This window comes from Danio rerio, chromosome 18 (genome assembly GCF_049306965.1).
Source record: "Danio rerio strain Tuebingen ecotype United States chromosome 18, GRCz12tu, whole genome shotgun sequence".
Classification (NCBI taxonomy): domain Eukaryota; kingdom Metazoa; phylum Chordata; class Actinopteri; order Cypriniformes; family Danionidae; genus Danio; species Danio rerio.
Window position 1 is genome coordinate 12697515 of NC_133193.1, and position 18482 is coordinate 12715996.

The 18482-nt window shown below is 35.9% G+C and overlaps 1 protein-coding gene and 1 long non-coding RNA gene across 7 annotated transcripts in view; one reads left to right on the plus strand and one right to left on the minus strand.

The window, feature by feature from the left end:
• Nucleotides 1-18482, minus strand: part of tspan9a (tetraspanin 9a) — a 494333-nt gene that overhangs the window by 343470 nt on the left and 132381 nt on the right. The gene's annotated exons all lie outside the window — the stretch shown is intronic.
• Nucleotides 16532-17727, plus strand: LOC141378722 (uncharacterized). The gene is made up of 2 exons (XR_012393976.1): nucleotides 16532-17441; nucleotides 17531-17727. It is a non-coding gene; the product is annotated as an uncharacterized lncRNA (long non-coding RNA).

Consider the following 18482-nt stretch of genomic DNA (forward strand, 5'->3'; position numbering starts at 1 on the left):
GGTAAGTCCTGAAGCAGAGCGAAGACAGCGAGCAGGAGTAGAAAGAGACACAAGATGACAAAATTAATCAGGAGCTAGCCCATGTACTGCTTTTTCTGAATCTTAAAATTGATACACAACTTAACAGGTAACCAATGAAGTTGCTGAAGAACAGGAGTAATGTGAAGGCTTGAAGGTGTGTGAATTCTAAATATCCTGTAACCTCCTGAAAGAATTTGCAGGTAAACCCCCAAAAAGTGAATTACAAAAATCAAGAAGAGATAGAATGAAGGCCTTTCAGCATGTGGTCATGAAAGGATCTAATGCATGCAATATTGTGGAGGTGAAAAAAGGCTATTTTAGTCTTTTGTGGGGTTGTAATATTCTGAACAGATACTGCCAGCTTATCATCACTAGATGGCACTCAATGCAAGGAAACCCAGACAACTTCTGCTTAGACAACCAGATATAGAGCACAAGCCAAAGTGACTCTGCATCAGATAAAAGATAGCCACTAAAGATGAATTCCTACCTTTTTCTGGCACATTTCTCGACTTTACCACATTATGAGGGGTTTACACAAGCTCTAATCACTTTAGCTGCCTTTACCCTATAAATGCCATACTGTATCATCCCCAGTGAATAAAGCACTAGGAATCTCACTCTCCTTCCCAACAGTTGAGCACAGCAAATGTGATCATGGTCAAAGACTCAATCCAGCCTGAGTCAACAACACTGACCCCCCCAGAACATGAGTTGCGTTCCTGCTCTTAAAGATACATCCATGCCGCGGGTCAATGAGAGGCCGCGAGAAACAGCTCTTGAATCAGAGGAACCAACAGGGAATAGTCCAGTTGTACATCCACACCCTGGCTAAATCAAGCCTGGTCATCTGACACATGCTATGGTGGGGTTTCATGTCAATAGTCTGACTCCCTCGCTGGAGATAGAACATGTGGCTGGAGAATGTAAAGAGATCGGAAACACGGCTCACATAACTTTGTTACAAATTAAGCGACATGCATGCAGTGGGATGTGCACTTAGCAAAACCATTAGGTCTCAGAGAGCACTCAGACTACACAGTAAACATCATTATATCTCACGATCAAACCTCTCTGGCTCCCCCTGATAGAGCAACACCATCCTGTGCTGTGTGCTCAATCCAAATTTAGAACCGAGATTAGGAGAAATGGGTCCGGCAGCTCCAGACACGGAAAACAGGATTCATTTTTGTAGCTGGCTAACGATGAGAAACGTCCTTGAGTCAAAGTTTGCACAAAGTGAGGTTTTGTCAAGTACTTGTGGATCAGCTCAAACAAACTGACTTTGAACGTTTGCAATCTAAATTGCAATTAGCTTGATAGCGATAGGATGAATTATTTTATATGATTATTATATATTTTATATATTAGAATTATCATTTATAATGTTATTTTACTATTTTACATTATTTTATAGGGACAACACGGTGGCTTAGTGGTAGGCACTGTCACCTCACAGCAAGTTCAAGTACCAGCTGGGTCAGTTGGCATTTCTGTGTTAAGTTTGCATGTTCAACCCATCTTGGCATGGGTTTCCTCCAGGTCCCATTGTCCAAAGACATGCTGAATAGATCGATTGAATAAACTAAATTGGCAGTAGTGTATGTGTGTGAATGAGTGTGTATGGATGTTTCCCAGTACTGGGTTGCAGCTGGAAGGGCATACGCTGTGTAAAATGTGCTGGAACAGTTAACATTCTTAGTTAATTAAAAAAAAAGTAAATAAAAAGGTAGATTGGAACAATGTATCTGCTGGAAAAATGATAAAGAAATATTTTGGCATTGTCCAAAGATAAATACTTTCTGGTTATATGGCTTTAGAGGGTTTAATGTTGGACCTTTTTTTTCTTCTGAATGGATGCTTAAGTCTTCCTTGCCATTTTCCTTTATTTTAAACACTGATATCCAATTAAAATATTATTATAACATATTATGATAGAAATATAATTGATTTACTAAAGATGGCATTTAAATATGTTACAATAATATAAATTATTATTATCCGTCTTTCGGATGAGACGTTAAACCGAGGTCCCGACTCTCTGTGGTCGTTAAAAATCCCAGGATGTCCTTCGAAAAGAGTAGGGGTTTAACCCGGCATCCTGGCCAAATCTGCCCACTGGCCTTCATCCATCATGGCCACCTAAACATCCCCATATTCAATTGGCTGCATCACTGTCTCCTTTCCACCAATCAGCTGGTGTGTGGTGTGCGGTCTGGCGCAAAAAAATGGCTGCCGTCGCGTCATCCAGGTGGATGCTGCACACTGGTGGTGGATGAGGAGATCCCCCCACTATGTAAAGCGCTTTGAGTGCCCAGAAAAGCGCTATATAAATGTAAGGAATTATTATTATTATTATTATTAAATGCTTGCGATCTGTTCACTCATATTTGTTTTTAGCGTCAGCACTATGTACTGCGCCAACACATCACCCCAAAATGACAACAATACATAGAAAAAAAATACTTGATATAGTGAGTGAGCGTAAAGTGATAGTTGACCAATTATTTACTATACTCACCCTCGAGTGGTTCCAAATCTTTACGAGTTTCTTTACTCTGAGAAGATATTTTGAAGAAGGCTGACAACCTTTATAGAAGACCTCTATAGAAGGAAAAACAAATGATTATGGGGGTCAATGGTCCCAGGTTTCCAGCTTTCTTAGGGTGCTTTCATATCTGTAGTTTGCTTCATTTGGTCCGGACCAAGGGTAATAAATGATACATTGTTGCATCTTCTGCCGTCTTTGGGTCGTTTTCACGCCACACTGCTGGCTTTGGTCCGAACCAGTTGAAACGAACCAAAAGGCAGTCATCTGACAAATTCCACATCTCTCATTGGCCAGGTGTTGTTGAACATATTTCCTAAACTGCTTATTGATTGGTCAGAATTCACGTGCGGGAAAATGCCAGTGAACTCCCGCAGGTAAACAAAACCTTTTACTCTGGAGGGACGACTGCGTTGGCTGATTGTATCCCTGCTTTTGACAAACTATACATTATGAAAATGAAGCCGCGGCTGGAAAACAGTGTTTAATGCATCGCTCGTCACTTCAGGAGGAGACGTGAATTAATTTAGCTAAACTGCGACATGGTCATCTTGCGGAAATATTACCAACGATCCATCAGGTAATGTTTTCCTCTCTCTCTCTCTCTCTGTTGGTAAAGCGCTGTCAACAAATATTTTTCCTCCATATCCCATAATGCACAGCGCATCAGCCTACGGCAGCTGAATTATTGCAAAACGCGCAGTACTTTTTGCGGTTTGACCTGTTTTAGTACGAATCATATTCTCACCACAAACGAAATGCTCCAGGGTTCGTTTGAAAGTGTACCGAGACCACCTCTTCAAGCAGGTCTCAGTACGCTTATTTGGTTCGCTTTTGGTGCGCACTTGAGTACGATTGCTGCATTCTCACCTGCCCAAACGAACCGTACCAAAAGAGGAAACGAACTCTAGTGCGATTCAATCGAACTAAATAAGGCAGGTGTGAAAGCACCCTTATTTTGTCTTCAACAGATTAAAGAAACCCATAAAGGTTTGGAACCAATAAAGGGTGAAAAAGTGATGACCATTTTTTCAGTTTTGGGTGAACTGTCCCTTTAAGAGATGTCTTTCAAAAACATCACAGCAACACAATCATACAGCATTTACCAGCATAAAAAGGCCAACAAAGTGGCTACAAAGAACTCAAAGGTGAATTAGGGACATACAGTACAACTAAGCAAACTCTTCATTCAGTCTTCATTGCCTAAAGCCTGGATGCCTGCACTCATTTAAACCAAACCGAACTCAACTCAAGGCAAGCCCATCTGAATCACCCTCTGAACAACCTCTACCAATTGCGCCAGGGCCAGCACTCACAGTAGTCAAACGAACCAGGATATTGGGGTCAAACGTGCCCGGGCAGAGTTTGGATAGCCTACTGAGAGTACACTCTAGAACACACTGCTTCTGTGTTCATTCACAAGAGACTCTCAACTCAGATTGTGCAGAAACCTTCCTTGCTAAAAAACATGACATCAACTTTGACCTTCACCGAGAACTGCAATGAAAACATTAGAGCAGACTGGAAACATTTGCTGAAAGGGGACCTTTATGAAGAGAAGGTCAATAGGTTAAACCCAATTCCTGAACGTGAGCTTTGAGGCGATGGACATGTGAAAGCAAACACATCAGGTCAAAGCAAAAAGAAAACACAAAGGTGGGTGTAGCTTTATGGGTAATAGTTTGGACTGCTAACAGAAATGTTGCAGGTTCCCTATTGCTGGAGAACACAGTGAGCTTTGCCGCATGTTCCAATGGGACGGTCCCTGCAATCTAGACTAAATTGGATGAAATATATCTGCTACATGGCAATTGGCAAGTAATCTTTTAACTAAACACACACATTCATTAAGATGGAGTCAATCGTGGTGTGCAACAGTGAATGCCATATTTATTTCTCACAAAGCTGACAAAAGCACTCTTCAATAGCAGGTATAAGAATAATAATTAAAGTGCAAAAATGCAATTCCGTGATATAATTTGTGCACTTGAAAATGCTTACTGTGTACAAGGTGTTCAATACAGACAAAAACAAAATCTTGATAACATTTGGGATGTTTTCTGTGACAATAATTTGCTGTGTATGTTTTTGTGCACCTGGTGAATGACTGTCAGGAATAAATAATATGAAACTATGCTAGTAACTAATAACCAGGGGCGCCGCTGCACTCTCAGAAATAAAGGTACAGGAGCTGTCACTGGGACAGCACCTTTTCAAAGGATACATATTTGTCTCTAAATATTTGTATCGAAATTAAATATTAGTGCCCAAATGTACCTAAAAAGTACCTTTGAAGTACCATTATTGATCCCCGGGTACAAATCTCTGAAGAAGAACTGACAAGTTCGAGATGGCAGAATCCTGACAGGAACAAGTGTTTTCTTGACTGGATGACTGGATCATTGACTGGATCATTGAATCATTTGCTTGATTCACTTGAAGGCTTGATTCATTCAAAGAAAAGAACACTGTGTTGCGCTGAGAAATTAATATTGTTGTTACTTTGTTTGGAAATATTTTCAGGAAAAAAAGGTCAGTGATTTGATGCTTGATGTCAGATTGCGTATTCAAAATGTAATAATATTATCGTAGTTAAATTTTGCATTCAGTAAAGGAACAATATATTGTATTTTGGCACAGTATGTTGCACAAGCATCTAAAAGCCACTAGGTTTTTGTTGTTGTTTTAGTAGTGTGTATTTAACAATGTGCAATTCAAATATTTTGTTTTTTTTTATAGTTTTATTTTAAAGTTTTGCCCCAAATCATTACTGCAGGCCACACAACTGTAGGTACAGTAGTAATGATAGGCACTAGACTGACTGACCTAGTTTGTAGTTGGTTATTTGCTCTCCAACCCAAGAAGCATGAATCTAAATTGTTATTCTGAATTTTTTTCTCTATTCATCTTTGTCATAAATAAAAAACAGGACTTCTGGGGATTGACAAATGGATTGATGAGGCTATAATTAATTGAATGAAACATGTGAGAATTGATTATGCAAGCAAACATTAACTAAAAAGGGTCACAATATGATTTTTTAAGCACATAAACTGATTTTAAATAATACAAAATGCAGTACTGTTTAAAAGATTGGGGTTGTTGGCTTTTAATTCAATTTAAAAGCAAGGCTGCATTTATTTGACCAAACAGTAGAGTAGCTATTCATTACTGTAAAAGTGAACTACACAGTAATAAAAATGAATTAATGTTAATCCAAATAGTTTTGCAAATCTCATTCTGAAAGCTTGAAGCTAAAGGTGAGGAAAAGGGATTTTTATATGATTACGGTCCCTAAGGGACCGTCTGTTTTTTTTTCAAAATGTTTCATTCTCAGACAATACGAGAACACACAGAACTGGCAAATGTAATTCTGACAGAATCATCATCTCACAGTGGGAGGTGTTTCGCTCTGTTTCATTACACGCCGCAGACGAAGTGCTGGAAAGGTTGAGTGTAAATATCATGAATTGCTTGGCATTCAAAACAAACAAAAAACATTTCCTAAGCTCATAACCTTCTTCACTCCATTTTCTCACAAGTAATTTTTTTTAGTGCATGCTGAATAATGCATGCCCTCTTGAGGAGAGTAAGAATGGTTGTCATTCTTTTATATATATATATATATATATATATATATATATATATATATATATATATATATATATATATATATATATATATATATATATATATATTTATAAGCTTTCTCTTAATTACCTCACCCTGCCAATTGTATGATCACTCAGTCTGTGTCAATGCTGCACAAATGTATTGTGGATGATTGTGTGAAAAATGAAGTAAATGTTTATTTCGATTAATATGACTAAATATAATAATATATAAAAGTCTGCATTATGCAAGATAAAGACTTTAAAAAAGATAATTAAGTTGGGCCAGTTTGTGTATTGCCATGTATAAACAATAACAATAGCAACAAAACTCAAAAATAATAGATTTTTTGTTTGTTTGTTTTGAGCAAAAAAAAACAAGTGGGGTCCCTTTATTAATCTGGGGTTGCCACAGTGGAATGAACCTCCAACTTATCCAGCATATGTTTTACGCAGCAGATGACCTTCCAGCTGCAACCAATCACTGGGAAACACCCATACACTCTCATTCACACACATACACTACAGACAATTTTAGCATACACAATTCACCTGTACCGCATGTCTTTGAACTTGTGTGGGAAACCGGAGCACCCATAGGAAACCCACGAGAACATGATGTAATAATAAACTCTCAAAATTTTGCTTGTTAAATCCAGCGTTAAAACTGTGACTTTTTTCTTAGCAAAACATTGCCAGGTTTTTTCGTTGTTCTGTTTTTTTTTTTTTTTTTTGTTGTTGTTGTTTTTTTTTACAATGTACCAAATATATTTATTTAATAAAATTAGTCATTCACATTAAGGCATATTACACTATTAAATTTATTTCAATAAGTTCCATAACCCCTACTCATTTAACCTAAGAATGGCTAAATATGGATACAGCAGAAAATGTAAATAAAAAAAATTAAGATACCAAAAACCCATCCCCTCATGCTTTGTTTTTTCTTACATTTCATCATTTAATTCAGCAAATCAATGCAAATCTGACATTACCATAGCATTTAAATATTGTCAATAAACATGAATAAATCAGTGTGTTTGCAAACTATTAGTTCCTAATCTGTAAAAAATGTGTGGGTTCCACACAATCGATTTGTGTTGGGCAACATAAAGGAATTAAGTTAAACTGCTTAGTTAACCTAAGTGAACTGAACCTAAAACAATTAAGGTATCCCCACAAAATCTCAAGAATTGTGTAGTTTCAGCTCATTTTAAAGTTAAACATTTTTTTAGTCAGAACAAATAGCCGGGCGAAGCAGTGGCACAGTAGGTAGTGCTGTCAACTCAAAGCAAGAAGGTCGCTGTTTCGAGCCTTGGCTCAGTTGGCGTTTCTGTGTGGAGTTTGCATGTTCTCCCGGCGTTTGCTTGGGTTTCCTCCAGGTGCTCCGGTTTCCCCCACAGTCTAAAGACATGCGGTAGAGGTGAAATAGGTAGGCTAAATTGTCCGTAGTGTGTGTGAATGTGTGTGTGGATGTTTCCCAGAGATGGGTTGCGACTGAAAGAGCATCCGCTGCATAAAAACATGCTGGATAACTTGGCGGTTCATTTTGCTGTGGTGACCCCGGAATAGTAAAGGGACTAAGCCAACAAGAAAATGAATGAATGAATGAAAATATAGCAAGCACCATTTTTGCAATGTCATATAATCTCAAGACAAAAACGAAAAAAATATGTCACTCCTGGCAATGACCATTCAAAAAAAATGTTTTAAGAGAGCCAGATGTTGATATGCGTTTCATCTCCAGGCAGTGAACACTTCAGTTACCTGCCTCAGAGACCACCGTCACAGCGGGCTATCAGGATCTTCTGAAAGCCCCCAGTCCAGCATACCAAACAGCGCATCTATATTCTCAGCAGATGAACATGACACAAGTTTGGGACTCTGATTCAGCAGCCATGTTGTCATTGATGTATATGTAAATATTATTACTTTTAGTTCACTTAAAAACAAAAATTAATCTTTAGTCCATTGGTTATTTTTTGGTATGAACTGGAAAAAAAAATCACTACACTGCAAAAATCGTTACTTTACTTAAAGTGAGTATTGTAAGTATTCCATTGTAACCTGGAACTATTGAGTTGAATTATTTTTTTAAATTATCCACATACTTCATAATCGAATTTAAAGCAATACTTGCTTTAAAGGGCCATGAACCCCATAAAGGTACTAGGAAGTGCTTTGAGATGTGCATTTTTATTTGATGTTTGACATAATCTCAACCGAACCACTGAGAGACGGTGGGGCATTGTGTAGCTCCCCAGCCTCCCCTTATTTTTTTTTTTTTAAACAGCCAATAGTGTTTTGCTTTATCACTGCTCTGACAGTGACAGTGGTCGAGCTCAAGCGCATTAAAATTTCAAACGTCTTGAAGTGGGCGAGGCATGTCAGATACTAAAGAGCATTTAATTGGTCAAAATTTGATGAGATACTGAAGTATGAGGTGACATCGTCAACTTATCTAGCATATGTTTTACAGAGCGGATGCCCTTCTAGCCGCAACTCAACACTGGGAAACACCCATACACTCTTGCAATCACACACATAAACAACGGTCAATTTAGCTTATTCAGTTCACCTATAGAGCATGTCTTTGGACTTGTGGGGGAAACCGGAGCACATGGAGAAAACCCACGCCAACACGGGGTGAACATGCAAACTCCACACAGAAATGCCAACTGACCCAGCTGTGAGGTTCGAACCAGCGACCTTCTTACTGTGAGGCGACAGTGCTACCCACTGATCCACTGTGTCACCCCACTGTAGAACCCAATTCACTATTCATTATTTAATTGAAACACTCCAATTCAAAAGAACGATCCGTTCACCATTCAGACACTGTAACAAGAGTGAATATAAAGAATTGAAGAGAGTAACGTTTAAATTTTAATCTGTATTGTGCAATTTCAGAGGACTTTCATGCAACTCTGGCTCATCTGTTTTTTTTTTTGCAGAAATGTAAAGAGAGTCATGCATTTCCAATGAGTCTGGGTTGCTTTTATGATTCTTTATGGTGCTTAAGCATGTTTTATGACTTTTGTCAGCCAAAGCCATCATTCACTCAATCACAATAAACAACCACTCTTCAAAACATTGTTTGTGTCCCATTTAAGAAAGTCATATTAGTGTAGAATGACAAAAAAAAAGGATTTAAAAAAAGTTAAATAAAGCAAACAGCTCAAATTTTGTTAAGAGGTCTATAAAAACAGAAAACCCAATCTAAAACTGTTCCTGCTTTAGAAATTGTGTATTTGTATCGTATTATAAATGTAAAACTGGATCAACATTTCTGATACACACCCCTTACTACTATTAAAATGAGGAAAATTTACATACACACAAGTTCACGTCTACACAAGTGTGTGTCGGTTTCATATTTAGAAACAATCCATTGCATTTGATAGTAACTCTATAGTCTGAGTGTCACATCTGCTGTAGTGGCATCTTGTGGTTTTCTGGACACTAGTTTTATTTTAGTTTGTTCCTGTTTTGTAGTTCACGTGATCACTAATTGTTTCCAGCTGTCTGTCATTGTCTAATTATTGTTGTCTTTATAAGCCTTGTTATGTTGTTTAGTTTGCGTTTGGATTTTTGCTGTTTGCTCATGCACCCTGTTCACCCGATTCTGGTTTGTTTTGTCTGGCTCTTATCTGTACCTAGTCTGCTCACTGACTCATCGTTTTGGTACGTTTGTTTGTTCACTTCGTTTCATGTTATGATCATATTTTTGAATTCCTGTTCTAACTTTGTTTGATACACTTTTGTTTATTGGGTTGTACTTTTGTCTCCGTTCGATTTTTGAACCTGGCCTATCCCCTTATTTATTATTAAAACTTCTATTGCTGCACTTGGATATCTCTTGTATTTTGTAAGCCCATTGTGACCCTGAGTTAACATCTAAGGACCAGGGTGGGTAATGAAACATAATAAGAGTGAAATATGAGCAGCAAATGATCTCTTAAGATAACAGAGTTCTTGGAAAAGAAGACGGTAAAATAATTTTCTTTTAATGTTACAATATTAATCCAAATATGTGCACTTTTGGTCTAAAACAATGCTGAAATTTGATCATTGAACTGTCAACACAAATTAACCAAAGCAGGTGTTACTGAATATGTATGTCTATTAATGTAAAAGAGATTTTTAATCTCAATGTGTCTTTCCTTGTAAAATAAAGGTTATAATAATAATAATAATAATAATAATAATAATAATAATAATAATATCTGATATTATCAAATGTTGATTTTGTGATCATTACATATATTAGCCAATGACTGTCAAGCTTACTATTATTAAAAACACTGATGCTGGAGATTTAAAACATTCTGAAGAGAAACCAATGGAGCCATTGCTTAATAACCTTTATATTTATTTATAGCCTTGACATTTTTTTTTCCTATGCTAATAAGTGGCATAAGTAAAACTGATTTACACTAAATGAACAGTGACTTTGATGCTTGACCTCAATGCATTTTTGCAATTTATAAGCTAATGTCTAGTTTAGCCTCAAGGGCTTTGCTGAACCTTTAAGGTTTGTACTGCATTCCTCAAAAACCCTTTGTTGTTAAATTATGAAATATAATATGCATCTCTGCATTATCTGTTTTTTTTTTTTTTTTGTATTTGTCTTTGCCTGGCTGGCTGGCTTCCTGGTTGGTCAGCTGGTTGGTTGACTGATCACATTTGACTGGTTGGTCAGTTGGTTGGTTGGCTGGCTGGCTGGCTGGCTGGTTGTTTGGTTGGTTAGCTGGTTGTCTGGCTGGTCGACTGATTGATCGACTGATTGGTCGGTCGGTCAGTTGATCGACTGGTTGACTGATCAGTTGGTTGGCTGGCTGGCAGGAGGGTTGGTTGGTTGATTGATTGATTGATCAACTAATTGGTCGGTTGATCGGCTGGTTGATCAGTTGGTTGATTGGTCGGCTAGCTGGCTGGCTGGTTGGCTGGCTGAATGATCGACTGATTGGTCCACTGGTTTGGTTGGTTGGTCGGCTGGTTGGTCGACTGAGTGATCGACTGATTGGTCCACTGATTGGTCGACTGGTTGGTTGGTTGGTTGGCTGGCTGGCTGGTCGACTGATTAGTCGGTCTGCCAGTTGATCGACTGATTAATCAACTGGTTGATTGACTGGTTGATTGATTGGTTGGTTGGTCGATCGGTCGGTTAGTTGGCTGGCTGACTGGTTGGTTGGTTGGCTGGTTGGTCAACTGATTGATCGACTGATAGATTTGTTGGACTGCTGATTCACTGATTGATCGACTGGTTGATTGACTGGTTGGTTGGTTGGTTGGTCGGCTGGCTGACTGGCTGGCTGCTCGGTTGGTTGGTCGACTGATTGGTTGGCTGGTTAGTTGAATGATTGATCAAATAATAGATCAACTAATCGATTGACTGATTGACTGACTGACTAGTTGATCAACTGGTTGATTGGTTGGTTGTTTGGTTGATTGACTGGTTGGTTGATTAACTTACTTATTCATTTTTTATATTTGTCTTTTTGTTGATTGATTGATTGATTGATTTAAACAGTTTTTTTAAATGCTACAGTATCAAACACAGTAAATGTAAACATAGGCTATGCTATACCTTAAATGTAAAGAGAAACACACATGACAATCTATTGTCAATCAAAGCACTGATTGTCCAACTTTTTGTTTTGGGAAAGGTATATTTCAGTCAGAATTATCAGTCAGGAATAACTTTCATGCATAAAATTCAAGTACTTAAACGCAAAACAGCAAAATCATTATGACTTTTCAACAATTACAGATGGAGAATATACAAGTGGAATATAAGCGATGCACATTTCAAACAAATCAAACTGCACAAGTAGCCTCTCTGTCAGCAGCAAATAAATCTGTCAGAGCATTTAATGTTTCGAACTTTAAAAGCCTTAACATAAAGCACATCTTATGTTCAAAACAATCTGGATTATGCATTTCCCCTACTGCAGCTCACCCATTGTCCAGTTGTATATTGACATAAACAGTCTTGACTCAAATAAATATCAATGTATCATGTCAAATTACCACCCAAACCTAATAACAACTCTGCCAAGATGCAGCTCAACAATGTATTGCTGAATATTTTATGCATTACAGGCCAAATGTAAATTCTACCCAGTCAATCTCAATCCATTATACAATTCAGTAAACCATTTGCAAGAAAAAAAACACACAATTACAGTATGAATGTATAATTGAGTATGTCTGTCTACAGAGTTAGAAACAGATGAAAAACTGATTTTGACCTAATTACTTTGACAGCTCCCTGATGACTGACTGTTATTTTTTCAATAAGCCATAATGACCCATTTACTTAATTGGTTTACATTGGAAAATATTCATTGGAACCAGTTTCTCAATAACTAGGTTTTGTCCAAAAATAATTGTATAAAAAAAGAAAAGTGAAGGTCATTACTGACCGTTAAATAAAAAAAAAAAAAAGAGCACTGTGAGCTCTCATCAGGTTTGACAGGGAAATTGATGGAGGCTGGAGTGAAATCAAACACGCTGAAAAAGAAAAATGAAACTCATTTTCTGTCCGCTAGTTTTAGCTCTGCACGGATGAAGGGGACACTTTAACTGTTCAGGTTGTTGTTGGCAGCAACAAATTCCTTGAACCATAAAAAACGGGAGCATTTAAAGCATAAATCTAATTCTTGACAATTTGCCGCACCCCTAAAATCAAATAACAGCTTCTATTTTTGGATTTCATACCCTCAATAATGTAACTGTATTGCCTTGCATGACAAATACCCACATGCAACAAAATTGTTTCCAGTAGTCCACATGTGTTTTATGATCTTGAAAGCTTCCTCAGGCATTCCATATCAAAACTATTGCGGAGAGTATGGGCTAATAATGCAAGTTAGGGAACACATCAAGTAAACCATAGCAGTAGAATACAGTCTTTCAAACAAACTGACCCGAAATACTGATTAAAAAACTGCAAAAGTAGTGATATATCAATAAAGTCAGCAGTTGTCTATTGTCTTTTTCGTATTTATTGTCAACATTGTTAATAGTATATAGTTTTAATTTTGGAGTATGTCTTTGTATTTTGCAGTGTCTGGAGTAGAGCTGCATGATTCTGGCTAAAATGAGAATCACATTTTTTGCTTAAAATAAAGATCACGATTTTCTCACAGTTCTGTAGATGTCAAATAAAGGGTAATATGAGTGGACTATTATTAGTGTTGTTTATCAAACATTTGGTAAAAAACTATAATAATATTATGTGTACGTCTACTGTTCGTTACAATGCTAAATTTTGTATAGACTTGGAATGGTGAACTTAAACAGACATTGAATTGATCCTGGTCATTAATGCACAGTAAATGACCAGTGATGACCTCAGAATACAACTATATATATATATATATATATATATATATATATATATATATATATATATATATATATATATATATATATATATATATATATATATATATAAACATATATAGCAAAAAATTAATAAATAAAAAATACATAACAACTACGCTTGAAAAAATTGAAAGTTAAAGTAAATTAAGTAATAAATTAGTTCGGCGAAAAAGTAAACAAGCACATCATCACACCATGAAGCTCATGTTGACAAAAGTGAAGACAGCAGTAATGTGTTTATATTTGACTTCAAGCAAACAGCCTGGTATGTGATCAATATCTAGCAGGCGTCTGTCTTTAGTGCTGCTAAACTAGACAGGACCAAAGGCAGAGCCGGCCTGCATTCCACGCGATCATCCTGAATGACTGCAGGAGCACGAGTCTCCCCTCAGCAGCTGCTCCGTGACTCTCTGGTGCACCAGTTTTATTTCCTTTCCCTCTGTTTTCTTGAATCCCGGTACAAGTATTCATGCCCACAGCCACAGCACATGCTCAAATACTTCATTTACAACTCAACCGCAACGCACTGCCTTGTTTCCCTCTCCTATCTCTCGGAAAAAAAATACATCGTCATACGTGGCATTTTTAATAGACCCATTCCAACATTTTATACTGGAATTTTCCAGCGAGCCTCCATATCATTAACGACTTCTGGTTGTTTTTTTGTAGTTGTTGTGGCTTGGAATAGAGGTCTGCACAATGTGCAGTTTTAAAGGGGACTTATCATGAAAATCTGACCTTTTTCCACATTTAAAGCCCCATTTAGAGGATTTTTATTGTCAGTTATGACAGTCACTGTCAGATTATATGACTGTCAAGATAAAATTTATTCATTTTCCTTCAGCTTTGTCCAAGCTTAGCAGGGGTCGCCACAGCGAAATGAACTGTCAACTACTCTGGCATATCAGGCCAGTAGCAAGTTTGGGGAGGTGTGTGGGGGGGTACTCCTTACTGACAAAGGTCCCCCCAACACACACACACACACACACACACACACACACACACACACACACACACACATCACACCACATAAAGCATACTAATGAGTAATTGGTGGTTCATTCCACTGTGGTTCATTCCATATTTATAAAATTTTATTCATATAAATGTATTGATTTAATTTTATTTCATGAATTTTATTTAATTTTATTCATTTGATTTTGTTTAATTTTACTTATTTAATTTAATTTTTTTATTTTCAATTATTAATTTTTTATTCATTTATATTTATTAATTTATTTAATTTATTTTTATTCATTTAATTTTTACTCATTTTTATTCATTTAATTTTATTTTATTTATTTAATTTTATTTATTTATTCATTTATTTATTTTATTTATTTATTAATTTAATGTATGAATTTATTTAATTTAACTTATTTTTATTCATTTTTTTATTCATTTAATTTTTCCTTTTTTTCATTTAATTTTATTTTATTTCTTTATTTTCTTTCTTTATTTAATTTTATTATTTATTTACTTAATTTTACTTATTTAATCTTTTAATTTTATTCATTTAATTATTTATATAGACTTTTCAGGTCTATAATAATTAACAGTAAATCAAACAATTACCATTTGAAACAAATGGAAAGTTGGAAAAATGCCTTCCTTTTATATTACTTTAACCCTAAGCCACCAAAAAATAACCTAGAAACATAAAGTGAAATAAAAACTCTGAATAATGGACTTTTTGTAGGTGCATATCTGCCTGTTAACCTTGACTAAACACAATTACTACTATGTACTTATACTACATATAAGCAGAAGCACCTTTACCCAGAACACCACAGAATAGTGTTAAAATCAATGATGGTTAAACCTGAACATGTTCAGCTAACATCACTGCTGTATTTCTAGACCGCAGTAAATATCTCCATCTCTCCTACCCTCTGAAGCCACAATTGTTGGGTTGACAGTATTAACTTGCGCTCAGTAAACTGCCCTCTCCTTGACTCGCTCTGTTCATTGGATAGTGGGTGTGAAGCTCATTCAGTTCCCCCTCATTGAAAGTCTTATCCAAACACAGCCAATGCATCACAACACATCCGACTAACACCAGACAGATCCATTCAATGTGCAGTATGTAGCAGCAAAGCATCACTGGATGAAAAACAGTTTTGTGTAATTGCTTGTATGGTCCATCTGAGACATAGTTCAATACCTAATATAACCTAGCATAACCTAATGAATACAGTATAAAAAGTTAAAAACATATTAAAAATAATAATAAAATAATATATTCAATAATAATAAAATAATCTACTACCATTTATATAATATATTTTATTACAGAAATATTTATATATTAATTATGATTCCATTATTTTAGTGCCATTATATTATTTATTCATACAATATTATTAAAATTTACAAGTAAACAAAAGTATTACATTAATAATTATTAACTGTACATTTTTTACATTTATTATATTAACTGAACATATATTGCTATTATTATTATTATTATTATTATTATTATTATTATTATTATTATTATTATTATTATTATACTATTATTGTATGCTATTATATTACAATTTTTATATGAATTTTCAACATTACATAAATTATATAAAACCTAATTTTTTTATAATAATAATAATAATAATAATAATAATAATTATTATTATTATTATTATTATTATTATTATTATTATCATTATCGTTATTATTTTTTATTATTATTATTGGTAGTACAAATACAACAAAAACAACAGTGACAACAACAACAATAATAATAATAATAATAATAATAATAATGGTATTTGTAGAATTAATTGAATATAATAGTAGAATAGAATCTACAAGAATATATAAAAGTAAAATATAAATCTACATCTAATACAGTAGTATAATATATTATTTATAAAAAAATATATAAATTAAAAATTAAAATAATATGTTGGTGATTTTGGAGTGCATATATACATACTACTGTTTATTTTTTATTTTTTTTAGATTACAAAATATATTTCAAACGATTTCAATTCAAAAAGCCCTTAAAATCTATAATAAATAAAAGAGAGAGAAGAGCGAGAGAAGACAAAATAATATATAAAAAGATAAATCGCAAGCCTTGCTGAAATACACGCACATCAACACTGACTTTCGACAGCAATATCCAACTCTGAACAGTGATCTAAAGCTGTGCGGTGTGATTTTATTCGAGTGCAATCTCTCCGAGGCATGCCGTATCAATCAGCCAGACAGGCTATTCTGCACACTGAGAAATGAGGGATGGAATGGGCTAAAGACGCTCATCAGGACATCATTCATGGGAGGTCAGGAGCGCTGGATGGTGGTCTGGACAGATGGATGAAGCCTCAGGTGTAAAATACTACTGCGCTCAAATGCAGCTCTGCACTCGGCTAGAGGATTTTGCTCATTTTGAAGCTCATATGAAAGTTTTAGGACACATCAGTAAGCATCGGCTGAACTATAAACATTAAAGATTGATCATAACTGTTGCTGTTTATTAAAAGACATAGCTTAAATTCTAAATATTATGATTTAAAAATTATTTTTAAAGTTTATGAATACACTATTATATTATGTCATGGAACAATACATCAATTGAATCTAACAACAAGTAATTAAAGCGCCTATAGAATATAATGGCTTGCATGTATTGATTGATTTAAATAAAAATCAGCTATAAAATAATTAAAACCTTTGGTAAGAATTTGGTTTGAATGTTTGAACAGGATGAATGAATTATAGACAGATAGAACTGATACCTATTTGTCCAGGTGGATAGATCAATTGATGGATAAATGGAATATAAGATAGAATGACAGATAACATTATAGAATGATGGATGAAGAAATAGATCAATGGAATGAACAAGATATCCAAATAGACATCCAGTTGGACAAAGATCCACACGGACAGATGGATGGAACAAAACATTGGGTGGAACAAAAGTTTGGATGGATGGATAGAACAAAATGGACAGACAAGATGAATGGATGGAAGGAACAAAATACTGGATGGACAGATAGCAGAAAACGGATGGATGGACGAAGTAACAAAAGATTAGATGGATGGACAGAACAAAATCGACAGGCAGACAAAAAAACAAAAGACTGGATGTACGAATAAAACAGAACAGATGGACAAATGGATGGATGGAAAGAAGGAAGGCAGGAAAAACGAATGGATAGACGGCTGGAAGGAAGAAAGGAAAGACGGCTGGAAGAAGGGAAGGAAGGAAGGACAAATGGACAAATAGAACGGCTGGAAAGAAGGAAGAAAGGAAGGACTGACCAGCGAATGGACGGACGTAAGGAAGGGAGGAAGAAAGGAAGTATGGACATATGAACAGAGGGAAGGAAGGAGGAAAGGAATGACAGATGGACAGAAGGAAGGACGGATGGAGGAACAGATGGATGAAAGTAAGGAACGAAAGGTAAGAAAAAAGAAAGGACAGAAGGAAGGATAGATGCATGGAAGGGAAGAAGGAAAGGACATACAGACAGGAGGAATGAAGAAAGGAAGAACGGATCAACGGTAGGAAGGAAGAAATGAAGGAAGGACAAACATACGGAAGGAAGTATGAAAGGACGGATGGAAGGACAGGAATGGATGGACAGAAGAAAGGAAGGACAGACGGATGGAAGGAAGGAAGAAATGAAGAATGAATGGACGGAAAGAATGAAGAAAGAAAGGACCCACGGGAGCAAGAAAGAAAGGAAGGCCGGATGGATGGACAGAAGGAAGGACGGTAGATTGAAAGGAAGGACAGACGGATGCAGAAGAAAGCAAGGTAGGACAGAATGACAAATGGAGGAATGGAAGGAAGGAAGGATTGATGGACTGACGGACAGAAGGAAGAAAGGACGAAATGAAGAAAGGAAAGAATGATGGATGGAAGACAGGAAAGAAGGAAGAAAGGAAGAACAGACAGA